Source organism: Apium graveolens, chromosome 4, assembly GCF_009905375.1.
Source record: "Apium graveolens cultivar Ventura chromosome 4, ASM990537v1, whole genome shotgun sequence".
In the NCBI taxonomy this organism is placed as follows: Eukaryota; Viridiplantae; Streptophyta; class Magnoliopsida; order Apiales; family Apiaceae; genus Apium; species Apium graveolens.
In genome coordinates this window covers 95829993-95841907 of record NC_133650.1, presented here as the reverse complement: position 1 = coordinate 95841907, position 11915 = coordinate 95829993, and positions in this window count along the sequence as shown.

Below are 11915 nucleotides of genomic sequence, written 5' to 3'. Positions count from 1 at the left end.
CCCTCTGTAGTTATGCTCTCTGAGACTTCAGAATTTGAGTTGGATCCTTCAGGATTTGAAGAATCAGAGTTTCCAGAATTATCATAATTTGGCTCATCAGAACTTGATGAATCAGAACTTGTAGAGCCAGTGACAGGTTCTGATGCTTCTTGAGAGTCTTGAGTTATGGTAGGATCTTCAGCATGCCCCCCTTGAATATGTGCATTTTCCCTTGAAGTAGTTACCACAGTTTCAATGACATCAGAATTTAACCCGTCAGAACTTACATGATAAGGATTTAAGCAATCAGAATTTACGAAATCAGAATTTAAATCTTTATTTTCAAATCTCAGCTGATCATGATCATTGAAATCTTCAAGTCCAGTAATCTTTTTATCATCAAAAGATACATTGATATATTCCATGACAACCATTATTCTTAAATTATAGACTCTGAAGGCTTTTGTGGAAAGTGGATATCCAACAAAAATTCCTTCATCAGCTTTTAGATCAAATTTTGACAGCTGTTCAGGATGAGTCTTAAGAATAAAACATTTACATCCAAATACATGAAGGTATTTCATATTTGGCTTCTTTTTCTTCACCATCTCTTATGGTGTTTTTCCATGCTTGTTTATGAGTGTAGCATTCTGTGTAAAACAAGCAGTCTGCACAGCTTCAGCCCAAAAGTAAGTTGGCAGTTTTGCTTCATCAAGCATAGTTCGTGCAGCTTCAATGAGGGCCCTGTTCTTTCTTTCTACAACTCCATTTTGCTGTGGAGTTCCAGGTGCAGAAAATTCCTGCTTAATTCCATGCTCTTTGCAGAACTCTTCCATGATTAAATTCTTGAACTCAGTGCCATTACCACTTCTTATTATTTTAACAGAATCTTTGACCAACTTATCCAGCTATCTGACATGATCAATTAGAGTAGATGCAGTTTCATTCTTCTTGTGCAAGAAATACACCCAAGTGTATCTTGTGAACTCATCCACTATAACCATAACATATTTCTTCTTTGCAATTGACATGACATGGACTGGACCAAATAGATCAACATGCAGTAAGTGATAAGGCTCAAGAATTGAGGAATCAGTTTTGATCTTGAATGAAGATTTTCTTTGCTTTGCCTTTTGACATGAATCACAAAGGCCATCAGGAGCAAATATTGATTTTGTCAGTCCTCTCACAAGATCTTTCTTTACTAGCTCATTTATGTTGTTGAAATTTAAATGAGAGAGTCTCTTGTGCCAATTCCAGCTTTCATCAATTGATGCTCTACTTAACAGACAGATTGCAGAGCCATCAGAGTTTGTTGAAAGTCTGGCTTCATATATGTTATCATGCCTGTAACCTTTCAGAACTACTTTGCCTGTAGAATTACTTAAAACTTCACAGTGTTCTTCAAAGAAATCCACATGATAACCTCTGTTACAGATTTAACTCACACTTAGCAAATTATGTTTAAGTCCTGAGACAAGAGCTACTGATTCAATGATGACATTCCCAAGATTAATATTGCCATATCCCAGAGTTTTTCCCATGTTGCCATCTCCATAAGAAACTCCTGGGCCAGCTTTCTCCACAAAGTCTGATAGCAGAGCTTTATTTCCAGTCATATGTCCTGAACATTCATTGTCCAGAACTAGGATGTTTTTCCTGTTGCCCTGCAATCACAAAGACCACTATTGGTTAGTTTTAAGGACCCAGACTTGCTTGGATCCTTTGGCCTTTTTAAGTTAACATTTGTAGCGGATTTAATTTCAGAGTTTATGCTAACATGCTGTTTATCAGACTTTATATCAGACTTTGCATCAGAATTTACACTAGAAGGAATTACACTAACTTTTTTCAAAGAAGGTTTTATTTGATAATAATCATAGTACAAACTATGATATTCCTTACAAGTATAAATGGAATGCCATAAATGACCACAATGAAAACAAGGATTTTGTGGTTTAAACCTAACAGACTGTCTCTTAACTCCTGATTTAGGAGGTAAAGAGTTTATATCTTTATTTTTCCTGTAAAAAGAAGCAAGATGGTAAGAGTTTCCATAGTTGTAACATTTCTTTCTAGGAGCATTAGGAACAAGCATATAATTATTGCTTTTATTCACACCTTCCTTTCCATTCCTATTTTTCCTAGCTTCCTTTACCTTGTTCACATTTCTAATCTCTTTCAGCTTATGCTTAAGCTGCTTCTTGGTCATTAAGCCTATGTTTACTTCAGCTGGTTTATCCTATTTTAATTTGTCAGAAGTTCACTTTTCTTTTACTTCTGTATTAGAATCTTTCATCTTTTCCGAATCAGACATAACAGTTTTTGCTATAAATTTACCAGGATTTACCTTTGTCTTAGCAGTCAGTTTAACATAAATTGGCTCGATTTGCACAGTTCCTTTCCAACTTTTATCATCTCCATAACCTAAGCCCTCTTTCCAGTTTCCACTACTTAGTATATTCTGAGTTGTTTTGCCAGAGTTAGTCCAAGTTCTGATGATCTCTCTTTCCTCTTCTAAATCAGTTTTTAGAGATTCATTCAATTTTAGCATTTTATCTCTAACATACAAAGCCTCATCTCTTTCTTTCTTAGTTTGATGAAGAAAAACTTACTCCTTTTCTATATAGTCATTTCTGTTTTTAAGAGCAAGACTTTCAGATGTTAATCTTTCACATGTTAAAGTCTGATCTCTAAAACTAATGAACATGGTTTTAAGGTATAATCTCAACTCAGTAATATCATCAGTATGAAAAGTAAAGGTTGTTTAAGGTACCTTCAATTCAACAGTGTTAGTACTGCTATCAACATTTGCCATCAAGGCATAGTTCACCTCATCTTCAGAATTTGAAGTGTCTATCCAGCTTTTCTTCTTTGTGACAAGTGCCTTGCCCTTATCATTTTTTCCTTTCTTGCAGTCAGGAGATATGTGGCCTCTTTCACCACAATTGTAGCATTTGACATTTGAGTTGTCTCCTCTGTCAGACTTTCCTCCTTTGCCTTCAGACTTTCTGAACCCTTTCTTATCAGAACTTCCACCTTTCCTGGAAAACTTCTTGCCCTTTCTGAATTTCTTGTAGGCTATCTTTATGATATCCTTCACCATTAGAGCACACAGTTGCATCATCTATGCATCAACATCAACTTCAGATAAACTTTCAATTTCTGAATCATCATCATCAGAATATGATGACTCTGAATCAGACTTTATGATGAGAGCCTTTCCTTTGCCCTTCTTTAAGACAACAACTTTAGGAGACTCCTCCTCAGCTTTAAGAGCAACTATCCTTGACTTACTTCCATGCCTCTTGCTCCTTTGATCCATCTCAAGTTCATAAGTCTTGAGCATACCATTAATTTCATCAAGAGTAGTTTCAGTAAGGTCATAGTTGTCTCTTATGGTAGTAGACTTCAAATCCCAATTTTCAGGAAGAGCTAAAATGAATTTTAGATTTGAATCTTCAAGATCATATTCCTTGTCCACCAGTGACAGATCATTCAAGAGTTTGACAAACCTATCATATAAATCAGTTAATGACTCATCAGCTTTTGAGTCAAAGTGCTCATACTCTTGAGTGAGTATAGTCCTCCTGTTCTTTTTGATTGCATCAGTTCCCTGGCATCTTATCTCCAAAGCATCCCATATCTCCTTTGCAGTCTTGCATCCAATTACCCTGTTTGACATGACATTATCAATTGCACTATGCAGCAAATTCCTTACCCTTGCATCCTTGGCAATAGATGAGATATCTTCAGGTGTGTATTCACCTCTCTCCTTTGGTATGGTCTTTGATGGTTGATCAGCAAATGCAACAGAGAGCTTGGTAGGCTTATACAGTCCTTCATTAATTCTGTCAAGGTACTCTGGATCTGTAGCTTCCAGAAACATAGCCATCTTCACTTTCCATATAGGATACTCAGATGCTCTCAATATGGGAACCCTAATAGTCTGATATCGACCGTGGGTTTGAGTGTTTTGAGTTTCTTGAGTTTTGGTAGGCTTAGTTGGAGTTTGTATTTATTCAGACTTGATTGTTTGTTTGGATCTTTACTGTATATGTGTTAACAGAAAAGCCCTGATACCACTTGTTAGGTCACACAACACTATAGAAGGGGGTTGAATATAGTGTTTATACAATCAAATTGATTTCAACACAAGTATGTAACAAAGATCAAGTATATTCAAATAAACTCTGTTACAATAGAACTGTTGATCTCTCTCAGTGATGAACAATATCACTAAGAGCTTCTAGGTTACAATGTATAATCTTCTCGATAATGATAACACATATAGTGTAAACCCTAAGCTGTGTTTATATAGTACACAGTTACAAGATATCTTCTAATTGATATGGAATATAATTCTGTCTCCTAAAATATATCAATAAGATATCTTCTACAAGTCTTCTAGTCCTTTAACTCTTCATGTATATCTTCTTTTGTTTTAGTCCAGATCTTTTCCTGTAAATTAGCCACATTCCTTATCTGAAGTCTTCCCACACTTAAGTCCTGATATATATCTTCTAACGCCTTAAGTTCTGATATTAAGTTCTGACTTCAGTAAGTTCTGATTTCTAATAAGTTCTGATAAGTCCTGTTGTTAAGTTCTGAAAACTAAACACAAATCAGATTAGACATGACATCTCAAATATATCTAACATTCTTTACTAGCTCATTTATGTTGAAATTTAAATGAGAGAGTCTCTTGTGCCAATTCCAGCTTTCTTCAATTGATGCTCTGCTTAATAGACAGATTGCAGAACCATCAGAATTTGTTGAAAGTATGGATTCATATATGTTACCATGTCTGTAACCTTTAAGAACCACTTTGCCTGTAGAACTACTTACAACTTCACAGTGTTCTTTAAAGAAATCCACATGATAACCTCTGTCACAGATTTGATTCACACTTAGCAGATTGTGTTTAAGTCCTGAGACAAGAGCTACTAATTCAATTATGACATTCCCAAGATTGATATTGCCATATCCTAGAGTTTTTCCCATGTTACCATCTCCATAAGAAACTCCTGGGCCATCTTTCTCCACAAAGTCTGATAGCAGGGCTTTATTTCAAGTCATATGTCCTGAACATCCACTCTTCAGAACTAGGATGTTTTTCCTGTTGCCCTGCAATCACAAAGACCACTATTGGTTAGTTTTAAGGACCCAGACTTGCTTGGATCCTTTGGCCTTTTTAAGTTTGTTAGCATTTACAGCGGATTTAGTTTCAGAGTTTATGCTGACATGCTTTTTATCAGACTTTATATCAGACTTTGCATCAGAATTTACACTAGAAGGAATTACACTAACTTTCTTTAAAGAAGGTTTTATTTGATAATAATCATAGTACAAACTATGATATTCCTTACAAGTATAAATAAAATGCCATAAACTACCACAATGAAAACAAGGATTTTGTGGTTTAAACCTAACAGACTGACTCTTATCTCCTGATCTAGGAGGTAAAGAGTTTTATATATTTATTTTTCCTGTAAAAAGAAGCAAGATGGTTAGAGTTTCCACAATTATAACATTTCTTTCTAGGAGCATTAGGAACAGGCATATAATTATTGCTTTTATTCACACCTTCCTTTCCATTCCTATTTTTCCTAGCTTCCTTTACCTTGTTCACTTTTCTAATCTCTTTCAGCTTATACTTAAGCTGCTTCTTTGTCATTAATCCAATGTTTACTACAACTGGTTTATCTTGTTTTAATTTGTCAGAAGTTGACTTTTCTTTGACTTCTGTTCTAAAGTTTTCCATCTTTTCAGATTTTGACTTGTCTAAATTTGACACAAACTTGACAGGATTAACTTTAGGCTTTTCAGCTTTCTTGGTAAAGTTTGGTTTAGATGACACAGGTTCCTTTTCTTCTTTATCATCTAGGTAACCTAGTACTTCTTTCCAATTTCCACTTTCTAAGATTTTCTGAGTTGTTTTTCCAGAGTTAGTCCAAGTTTTGATTATCTCCTTTTCCTTTTCTAGTTCAGATTTAAAAGATTTATTCAGTTTTAGCAGTTCATCTTTAACATACAAAGCCTCATCTCTTTCTTTCTGAGTTTGATGAAATATAGTCACCAAAAACCTTCCCCGATTGACAGAACGTTCCGCTACTGACACTTGAAAAAGAAGCTTTCAAGGTCTCGTCGCTTCGGTGAATCACTTGAGCCCTGATACATTTTCGGTGCCATGGAGCTAGACCAGTGAGCTATTACGCTTTCTTCAAAGGATGGCTGCTTCCAAGACCACCTCTAACTCTTTTTCTAAGTAGTCATTTCTGTTTCTAAGAGCAAGACTTTCAGATTTTAATCTTTCATTTTCTAAAGTCTGATCACTAAAACTAATGAACATGGTTTTAAGTTATAATCTTAGCTCAGAAATATCATCAGTATGAAAAGCAAGAGTTGCATGAGGTACCTTCAATTCAGCAGTTCCAGAACTGCTATCAGCATTTGCTATCAAAGCATAGTTCACCTCTTCTTCAGAATCTGAAGTGTCTGCCCAGTTTTTCTTCTTTGTGATAAGTGCATGGCCTTTATCACCTTTTCCTTTCTTGCAGTCAGGAGAGATGTGGCCTCTTTCACCACAATTATAGCATTTGACATTTGAGTTGTCTCCTCTGCCAGACTTTCCTTCTTTGCCTTCAGTCTTTCTGAACCCTTTCTTTTAAGAACTTCCACCTTTCCTGAAAAACTTCTTACCCTTTCTGAATTTCTTGTAGTGTATCTTTGTGATACCCTTCACCATAAGAGCACACAGTTGCATCATCTCTGCATCAACATCCACTACAGATATATTTTCAGAATCTAAATCATCATAATCAGAATATGATGACTCTGAATCAGACTGTATGATGAGAGCCTTTCCTTTGCTCCTCTTTGAGACAACCACTTTAGGAGATTCCTCCTCATCTTTAAGTGCAACTGTCTTTGACTTTCTTCCATGCCTTTTGCTCCTTTGATCCATCTAGAGTTCATGAGTCTTGAGCATACCATAAATTTCATCAAGAGTAGTTTCAACAAGGTCATCGTTGTCTCTTATGTAGTAGACTTCAAATCCCAATTTTCAGGAAGAGCTAAAAGGAATTTTAGATTTGAATCTTCAAGATCATATTCCTTGTCCACCAGTGACAGATCATTCAAGAGTTTGGCAAACCTGTCATATAAATCAGTTAGTGACTCATCAGATTTTGAGTCAAAGTGCTCATACTCCTGTGTGAGTATTGTCTTTCTATTCTTTTTAATGGCTTCGGTTCCCTGACAACTTGTCTCCAAAGCATCCCATATTTCCTTTGCAGTCTTGCATCCAATTACCCTGTTTGACATGACATTGTCAATTGCACTATGAAGTAAATACCTTACCTTTGCATCCTTGGCAATAGATGAGATGTCTTCAGGTGTGTAATCACCTTTTTCCTTTGGTATGGTCTTTACTGGTTGATCAACAACTGCAGTAGAAATCTTGGTAGGCTTATATGGTCCATCATTAATTCTATCAAGGTATTCTGGATCTGTGGCTTCCAGAAACATAGCCATCTTTACCTTCCATATAGGATACTCAGATGCTCTCAGTATGGGAACCCTAATACTTTCATATCGACTGTGGGTTTGATTGTTTTGAGTATCTTGAGTTTTGGTTGGCTTAGGTGGAGTTTGTGTTTCATCAGACATGTTTGTAAACTGGATCTCACTGTTTGTATATCAACAGAGATGCTCTGATACCACTTGTTAGGTCACACAACACTATAGAAGGGGGTTGAATATAATGTTTATACAATCAAATCGATTTAGAACGCAAAGTAGTAGTTTATTCAATCGTAATAAACTCTGTTACAGTAGGTTAAACTACTCTCTCAGTGATGAACAATATCACTAAGAGATGCTAGGGTTACAAAGAATAATATTTCTCGTGAATAATAACACTTATAGTGTAAACCCTAATCTGTATTTATATAGTACACAGTTACAAGATATCTTCTAATTGATATGAAATATATCTCTTCCTAAAATATATCAATCATATATTATCTTTTTACAAGTCTTCTAGTCGTCCAACTCCTAAAGCATATCTTCCTTTATTTTAGTCCAGATCCTTTCCTAGAAATCAGCCGCACTTTACTTCTGAAGCATATCCTTCCTTAAGTTCTGATATCACAAGTTCTGATAACTTAAGTTCTGATATCTTCCTGTCTTCAATAAATCCTGATTTCCAGTAAGTCCTGATAAGTACTGATATTTAGTTTTGAAACTAAATAAATCAGATTAGACATGACATCACAAATATATCTAATAGAAGATGAAAATAGACTCAGATGAAGAAACTCAAGCTACCTTGAATAAAGTAATTCAATGCAATGAAAATCAAATTCATGATTTTCAGCAAGAAGAAGCAATTGAGCAAAAAAAGTAGCAGCCATTGATAATCAAAACGAAGTAGCCATTGATAGCCTCAGAGGACAACCGTTGAAAGTGCAAATCATTCTCCATCAACTGTTTATCCATGAACTCAGGGGAGCTTCCAGAAATGTTTCCTCACATTCCACTCATCAAGATGAAGAAAATGAGTTCACCTCTGCCAAACAAGTCTACCTACTCAGAGGAAATGAATAAAAAGTCACCGTTTGAGCTTATAATTGGAGATGCATCTTCCAGTATCAAGACTGGAAGAGCCACTCAAGAAGAGTGTTTATACAGTAGCTTTCTATCTCAGTATGAACCTAAGAAGGTAGAAGAAGTTGTTCTAGATTCAGATTGGATTATAGCTATGCAGGAAGAGCTAAATCAATTTGAGAGGAACAAAGTGTGGAAGCTGGTGCCCAAACTAAAAGACAGATCTATTATTGGAATAAAACGGGTATTCAAGAACAAGATGGATTAAAATGGCATTGTCACAAGGACCAAAGCTAGATTAGTTGCTGAAGGCTACTCAAATCAAGAGGGAATTGACTTTGATTAAACCTTTGCTCCAGTAGCAAGATTAGAAGCAATCAGAATCTTTTTAGTCTATGTACTTTATGCCAATTTCAAAGTCTATCCAATGGATGTAAAAAGTGTTTTTCTTAATGGAGAACTTGAAGAAGAAGTATATGTCCGTCAACCTCCTAGTTTTGAAGATCTCAGGTTTTCAGAGTATGTGTATCTACTTTTTAAAGCACTATATGGTTAAAAGAAATCACCTAGAGCCTGGTATGAAACTTTATCTCAGTTCCGTATAGAGAATCACTTCACAAGAAGAACTTTAGATAAACTTTGTTTTCTAGAAATGTTAATGGCTCTTGTTATGCAAGACATGCCTGTACAATAACAAGATAAGTCACATTGACAACCCTAAGATTAAGTTGTTTGATAATCAATTTTATATTATGTATTCTATTTCTTGAGTCTGTAAAAAGGTTAGAAGATTAGACTGGGAGATTTTTCTGTGAACATATTCAAGCTAAGGAATAAACTCTGGAAGAAGATCAAGCCATGATCATGCCTCAGAGAAAAGTGTAGAAGCTTGGAGTTGAATAAAGCCGTTCTATGAAAAATGTTCCAAATCAAGATATCGACAAGTCACAGATCAAGTTATATCGAGAAGTCATTCGAGAAGTCGAATGACTTATCGAGAAGTCCAAAATGGCTTATAGAGAAGTCTCAGAGATATCGACAAGCCAAGTGAAGATGTAGAGAATGATAGATTTCGACAAGTCATTTCTGCATATAGAGAATTCAGAGATATCGACAAGTCAAATGAAGATGTGAAGAATTGGAGATATCGACAAGTCAATTTCTCATATAGAGATCTCAAAGATATCGATAAGTCAAAATGTGTATATAGAGATCTCAGAGATATTGACAAGTCATTTTTACATGTAGAGATCTCATATATATCGACAAGTCATTTCACATGCAAGGATCTAGAGACTTCGACAAGTCAAGTATACCTATCGAGAACTCAGAGAACTCGATAAATCATTATACTTATCGAGATGTCACTTCTCTATAGAAAAAAATGGAGATCTCAACATACTTCTCAAATACAGAATGCAAACAAGTTCAAGGTTCAAAATTATCAGTCAACAAACGATCTATTCACTAGATTGAAAAGTCTAAAAAGTAGATGAGAGAATACAAGATCAAGGGCCAAGATTAATTGGATAAAGGGTGGTCACAGACCTGCAAGATTCTGCACATATTTGCTAAGCCAGAAATGGAAATAGAAAAAGGTTGCTTTAGAAATTGGTTTAGTACATTTTAGTGCAAGTTTTTTAAACCCATACTGCTACTCTATAAAGCATGCGTTGGTCCTTAGTTTAGAAGTAACAAACATATTTAGATTTTCTTGTATTCTCTCAAGATAGAAGTTGAGTTCTTATTTTCTTAAGAACACAGAATTTGTAGCAAGACCAACTTAATTAATATAAATTAAAAGAGTTTTGAAAATACCGTGCTTCTTGATTATTTCTGTGTTGTGCAAGACATGCCTGTACAATAACAAGACTAAGTCAAATTGACAACCCTAAGTAAGTTATATTTTGTATTGTATCATATAAGTCTGTAAAAATGTTCAAGGGAAGACTGGAGTCTTTTTCTGTAAACAGTATCAAGCCTAAGAATTCTATCTGGAAGAAGATCATGCCTCAGAAGAATATGAAGAAGTTTGGAGTTGAATAAATCTGTTTTGAGAAAAATATTCTAAGTTAACATCTCTACAAGTCATAGATTAAGTGTTATAGAGAAGTCATTCGAGAACTCCAGAATGACTTATCGACAAGTCAGGAAAAGCAACTAGAGAACTCAGAGATATCGATAAGACAATTTGAAGACATGAAGAATGGAGATATCGACAAGTCATTTCTTCACTAGAGAACTCTGAGTTATCGATAAGCCAATTTGTCACTAGAGAACTCAGAGTTATCGATAAGCTAATTTGTCACTAGAGAAATTAGAGTTATCGATAAGCCAAGTTATCACTAGAGAACTCAGAGTTATCGATAAGCAAAAGTGAAGACATGAAGATAAGAGATCTCGACAAGCCAAATTCTCTTATAGAGAACTCAGAGACTTCGATAAGTCAAAACAACTATAGAGTGAGTAGAGATCTCGATAAGCCAATATACTTATCAAGATGTCAAGTTCTTTATATACCTAACTGGAGATCTCGAGGTAAAACTCAAAGTATAAAGTGCAGACCAGTTCATATCCAAGATTATCAATCAACAAATAATCTAATCAGTTGGATTGACAAGTCTACAAAAGCAACTTGAAGAGTACAAGATCAAAGACCAAGATTAACTGGCAAAGTAAAGTCACAGGCGTGCAAGATTAGTAAAGATACACTAAGCCAGAAATAAAAAGATTTGATTATCCAAAAATAGGGTTTAGTACATTCCTTTGCATGCTGTGTAAAAACCAATGTTTACTGTTCTATAAAATAAACACTAGATGCTTTATTAGGTGTAACAATTTAGATCAGAAAATCTTGTATTCTCTCAAGGAAGAAGATAAGCTATTTATCAACAAAGAGCCTAGAAATTTTGTTGTAAAATATTCTTAATTTTAATATAAAATTAAGTGAGTTTTGAAAGATTTGTGTTCACTGTTTTATCTGTCTAAATTCAGTACTAACACATTTAACTTTAATTTACTTTGTTCATCACCTTAAACACTTCAAGAAAAGCATAAAAATATAAAAACACATTGAACCCCCCTTTGTGCGTGATTCATTATTTAACAAGTGGTATCAGAGCCAAATATGAAAGTAAACAGATTCAAGATCTTAGAAGAATGAATACACATAAAATTAGTAGCATCAAAATCCCTACTTTTGATAAGACAAACTACACTCTTTGGAAGAAGAAAATGTTATTGTTTATCAGGATGGCCAATCCATTATATATTCAGATTCTTAAGAATGGGCCTTTCATTCCTATGGTAAGAGTTGAGGAATCTAC